The sequence below is a fragment of the Microtus ochrogaster genome, unplaced genomic scaffold (assembly GCF_000317375.1).
Source record: "Microtus ochrogaster isolate Prairie Vole_2 unplaced genomic scaffold, MicOch1.0 UNK47, whole genome shotgun sequence".
Lineage (NCBI taxonomy): Eukaryota > Metazoa > Chordata > Mammalia > Rodentia > Cricetidae > Microtus > Microtus ochrogaster.
The window spans coordinates 269,137-275,409 of NW_004949145.1; positions in this window are offsets into that span (position 1 = coordinate 269,137).

A 6,273-nucleotide genomic window follows, 5' to 3' on the forward strand; every position below is an offset into this window, starting at 1 on the left:
TCACAGAGATTTGCCTGTCTCTGCCTCCCCCGAGGGCTGGGATTAAAGGCATTGCGTCCCCATGGCATGGTGGGCAGTGACCTTTTAAAAGGGAACATAGTGAACGCACACAGAGAGTGGCTACAGCTGTGGACCTAGCCTGTCAGGACCCAAAGGGCAGGCCAGTACAGACGCCTGAATACTAACACCTAGGGTCTGGGTCGTGTTCTTGGGCACTGGGCTGATGTCCCCTCCTAGTGATCCAGCCTTACATGGCTCCCATTTTTACCTACTAATTTTACTCTTTTAAAATTGTATTTGCCAATATCCGTAAACATGTGAACGTTGCTAAGACCCGCTGGACTTTCTGCAAGCAATGTGGCAAGCACCAGGCTGAGCTGATTTTGTTATGAAGACAGTAAAATCATGAGCTTTTACTCAGTTTTAAAGGGGCGAGGGGGTCATTGGTACGTGTGTCCCTGCACTTGTCCAGGCCGGAGTACCCTTTGCCAACGTTAGTTTGTTGCTTCACCTCGTGATTGCAGCTGATTACATTCAGACAGTTCCTTTTCCCCTTAGCCAATCGCTTTCCCTGGATTCCCACTTTTGACATGTGTGTGCAAGAGCAGTGGTTCTCAGCCTTCCTAATGCTGTGACCCTTTAATACAGTCCCTCATGCTGTGATGACCCCAACCACAAAACTGTTTCCATTGCTATTCCATAACTGTAATTTTGCTACTGTTATGGGTTGTGACATAAATATCAGTCATTTCCGATGATTTCCTATGGTCTTAGGTAACCCCTGTGAAAGGGTCATTCCACCCACAAAGGGCTCCAAACCCACACCTTGAGAACTACTGTTCTGGAGTGTTGCACCTTCCAGAAGGAATTTTGGTGTTGTTTGGTGGTATTTGAGACAGGGACACTCTATGTAGCCCTGGCTGTTCTGGAACTTGTTCTGTGGACCAGATTAGCCTTGAACTTGGTTGGAGACGCGCCAAAGGTGAGCCTCACCACGTAGGGCTTAGTTGTTTAATTTTTGTATGGGATTTTAGTGTGTGAGTGTGTCGATAACTTCAGGGTGCTGGTGTTACAGAGGTGAGGTGAGCCACCACACCCAGCTTAGTCATTTCTTCCACGCCCCCCACCTCTGCCTTTGCAATGCTGGGATTAAAGGTGTGCACCACCACACCCAAACCCAGCTGCATTTGCTGCTCTCGCAGAGGACCTTGGTTCAGTTTCCAGTTCCACTTGGGGCTCACACTAATTGTCTTTCTAGTTCCATGACACCTGGCACCTTTTTCTGGCCTCCACAGAGCCTCCAGGCATGTGCTGCATATACATACATGCAGGCAGACACTCTTACAAAGAAAATAGAAATAGTTCTTAAAATTATTTTTTTTTCATATTAGGTGGACTTGATTGAAGCGAGAGGTGAGAAGGAGCTGGAGAGTGGAACTTCCTCCACTGGAAGGGAACAGGCAAAAGCACTTGGCCTAAGTACTGACATTTGACTTCAGACATTTTACCTGTAGGGTGCACCAAAGTTCAGGTTCCCAAAGCCTAGGGGAAGGAAGAACTTTCCAATGGCTGACCAGCCTCCTTCTTGGAGACAGTCATTACGCATCTTTAGTCCTTTAGAAACATCATGGCTGTTCCCAACCACGAAGGAACAAATGAACCTGATTGGTTGGACTGAAAGGCTTGCATTGTATATCTACTGACCACAGGAACACTCAAAGAAATCCCTAATCTCTAAAGTCTAATCGGTGAAGACTGTAACTGTAACTTGGCAACAAACATTTGTGATTTTTCTACTTGTAAACCCTGCTTCTGGCCTACTTGGGGCTGTTAGCCCTGCAACCCTGTTCAGTCAGTAACCACAGACGTGGTGAATTATTATGTAGCTGAGGTTGACCTTGAACTCTTGATCCTCCTACCTCCACCTCCCAAGTCTTGAGCTTATCGGGGTGCACCACCACACCAGACTTTCTATTGTAGTGGATTAGTAACGTCTTTGGAACCTGTAAGTGTTGTCTCTCTCCTTCCTCATGGTGCAACATCAGATGTAACAACTGATGCAGGCACCTTCTGGCTGGTGGCTGCAGGCCTGGATATTTCTAGAGTGTGAGGAATACCTGTTGTGATTGAGACATTGGTGGGACAGGTTTGGCTCAACAGGCTGGGAAAGAACTTCGGTCAGTCATGTAGTTGGCATGGGTACCCTATCTGTGCCTCAGCGCCTCAGCCTTATGCAGAGGGATGGTCTCCCGTCCCCATGGAAGGACCCTAAGCAGAGTTCCCTTCTTGGGGCGCACGCCAGGCAGGTAGCTGAAGCGCAGAGCCTGATTTCTCAGGGTCAGTCCTTGTGTTTACTCACTCTGAACTATCTTGGTCCAGATTCACACACAAATGGGTGATTAAAACAGCATGGAAATAACATTATTATGAGCCCTTAACAATTGCTTAAGAATAAAGACTTTTTTTTTTCCTTTTCTTTTCTTTAATCAAAGCATCTGATTGTAAAGCCCTCCCTAACTGGCTTGGAGCTTGAACTCGCAGACTTCTACCTGATTCAGTCTCCAATGGCAGGGCACTGAGATTAAAAGGTGTGTGCCACCTCACCCAACCTTGATAAAAATGTAATTGTTAGATGTCACATCCCAGATTAAATGTATATAAAATAAAGCCATACATTTCTAAAACCTGCCTGGTTACTTGCATTGAAATTCTTAATAGAACTCAAATTATATGTACAGGGAGAGAGACCTTACTGCTAGGTCTCTAATCCAGGACAAAAGGCTAAATGAACTGTCCATTAACACATCAAAGTGGAAACTGGCCTCCGGGTCCTCCCAGTTTCTCAGTCTGTTTCAGTTACAAGGCCTTCCAGGCTGGCATACCCTGCCCCCTCCCCTGAACTCTCCTACCCAGATATTAGGCTGGACTTCCCTCCTCCAGCTTCTCTGGCCCCTATATAACTCAGCCAATTTGACTATGCCATGATCTTAGCCAGTCTCTTGGCCCAGGATACTCCTTTTGCTGGGCAGTTCCCCTCCAGTTTCCTCTCTCCCTTGCCCCCACCCCTTCTCTTCACAGGGTCTTCCAGGGTTCTGTTCATTCTTGTCTCTGCCTCTGGCTGTGCTCTCCCTCACATCTACAATAAAGCCTCTTCCCTGCCATACCTAGGAGCCGGCACATTCTTTCCTTTTTATTTTATTTTTTTTCATCCAAATACACATAGTTTGACACAGTAATACTGCCTTTAGTGTAGGGGTGTCATTTTTATTCCCATATTCCAGAGGATAACATGTAGGAGTTTGTTGCCTTGTTCAAGAGCACACAGTCTGAGACCTCGCTGAGGGCTGAGGACAAAATGACAGAACACCAGCCTGCATGTATGAGGGAGGGTTTGGGTGGTCTTTGGTGGTGCCAGCACCATTGCTATCCACAGCCGTGTTTTACCACCGGTTCCTTTTAATGCAAAGACACCTACCCACCGTAAAGAGATAAGCGGAGGGTGCCTCAGGAACGCACACTCCCCAGTCCCCCCTTGAGTTATCTCTGGTACTGTAGCGTCCCAGGATGCTCTGCTTCTCTTCCCGCTATTGTTCCCTCTGATTTCCGTGGAAGGCGATCACAGAATGGAAAGCCAACGAGTCAGCAGCAGGATTATATGGAGAGGTTCCCATCTCTGACAACTCCTGTCTTGAGATCCGGAGGTATTAGAGTTCCCATGGTGCACTATACAAACTGCCTGGATGTGGTGGGTTGGAGAGATGGCTGAACATTTAAGAGCATCAGCTGCTCCTCCAGAGCTCCTAAGAGTCCAATACCCTGCAACCACATGGCAGCTCACAACCATCTATAACAGAGTCTGATGCCCTCTTCTAGCACATGGTCATACATGCAGGTAGAGCACTCATACATAAAATACAGACATAAATTAAAATTTTAAATGCCTAGATGTAACAAATTGGGAATGCTCAGAAAATGTGAGCTATCCATTGTGTTGGAAACAACTGGAAAACATAGCTTAAGACTTGAACAGTAGCCTGAGCTGAATCTTGTATGCCAAGATGGAAAGAGAGGTTCAGGACAAGAGAGATGTGCATGTTGAGAGGGAGTGTGTACACATGGCCTCCGGGGGACAGAGAGTGGCAGCTGAATCCTGGTTATAATGGGACACATGATGTGGGGGCCTCATGTGAGTGAGCTGGTTGAGAGCAGTGACACTGTGTCAAGCATCAAGCTTGAGTTCATTTGTCCACTTTCCTTTCGTTGCTCCATGTTGAACACAATGGTCAGCGAACCCATAAGCAGAACTGTGCACCAATGGCCCCAGAGCTTGGTACCCTTGGAGGTCAGTAGGAATGTAAACTTTGGTGAGGTAGGAAATCCTACAGCCGGTAGACTTTAAGTTACCCGCCCACTTGGGCATGGCCTCTTATGATATCTATGCCAATGAAAAGCATGCGTCTGGCCTCTTTTCTGGCTGTGGATTCGGTTGCTGTTCACCATTCCAGCAGAGGATTCTGATTTGTGAGTTTACCCCTAAATGAATAACCATCTACTATCTCAATTCTGAGCTAGTGTGGGATTTCTTTTAAGTGACCTTCTTCATTTTAGTGTCTGTTTAGCAACCATGATGACTGGTGTTCCAATTGCAGCAACCAGAGAACAAACGTGGCTTCCTGTAAACCCCTGCCACTCCAGTTCTAAAGGGTCTGAAACCTTGGTCTGTCTCATATTATTCACTGGCAAACTCGGAGGTGCAAACAAGTGGACATCCACCAACACATCAACTCACCAATACATCAATAAACCAAATACTTTAAGAATAGACCAACATAATGGTGATGTCAAAAGCTGCTGGGAGATGCTGGACGTCGAACTTGTTTGCTAGAATTTTTGCCTAGTGTGCACAGCTCTGTCGATACCACTGTAAAGGAGTGACCCACATACTCAAGAAGTAGAGGCAGTGCATCAGAAGTTCAAGGTCATCCTTAGCTACCTAGCAAGTCTGATTGACCCACGGCTACATATGACCTTGTCTAAAAACAACAATTAAACACACACACACACACACACACACACACACACACACACACACAGAAGAAAAGTAAAGGGGTATTTTTAAGAGTTCAGGGGTGTGGGGAGCACAAAGGTCCTTGTACCTACAGATCTCCAGGGAAACCAAGAATATCAAGCATCCAGGATTGTTCTTTCAAAGGGAAGGACATAAAAGCTGTTTTGTCAGAAAGCAGGGAATTGGAAGTAATTAATAGCCAGGTTATCTGGATTATTTGTTAGGCCAGGCCATATCAAGCTCCTACAACCAGGATCAGAGGTGGCTAATGGCCCAAAAATGATTTCTTTGCTATCTGTATTACCAAGGCCAGGCCAGACCCTTCCTTAGGACCTTCAGCTGGTACAGGTAGCCTATCTCTAGAACTCACCTCTTTGGAAGAAATGACATGACGTGTACCCTGAGTCAACTTCCAATGTAAATACAACTCCCTGTGCACAGGGGATTGTGTTACACCAGGAAAACTTACCTTCCCCAAAATTTAAGTGTTTAAATTTGTTGGGAATAAACAGTATGAGATCAACCTCCCCGAAGGCTTGATCGGGTTGACAGTCAATCTAAGTTTTTCTTCTCACCTCTTCTTGGGTCTCTTCCTGCTGTGACCACCTGCAAGGACCCTCACAAGGGCAGTCCAAATACAATCTGAAGGCACTGGAGCGTGGAGAAAACTCATTCAACCCAACTTCTTATTGTTTAAGGATGACTGGAATTTATTGCGCAAATTTTAGGAGATATATGTGAATTTAACAAGGAGAAATTTTTATTTGAAGAGAATGGCAATGAAAAGTAAGTGGTGTGTTATTTCTATGATGGCATTCTTACAATTCTACACATGCATAGCATTTTAGTCTGTTTATATAACCCATTTGTTTAATCCTGCAGCAATATTAAACCACTTCAAAATCTATTTCTGTATTTTAACGTGTTTGCAATTCAATAAAATGTTCCTTAAATAAAATAAATATTCCTGAGAAGTCTGCACATTGTATTTAATTTTTTTAGATTTATTATTTTATCATTTCATGTGTCTAAATGTTTTATCTGCATATATGCATCATATATGAACTATGTACATGTCTGGTTCCTTGGTGCCCTCAGAAGTCAGAAGAGGGCAATGGATCCCCTGAAACTGGAGTTACAAACAGTTATGGGCCACCATGCGGGTGCTGAGAATCAAACCAGGGCCCTCTGCAAGACCACCAAGT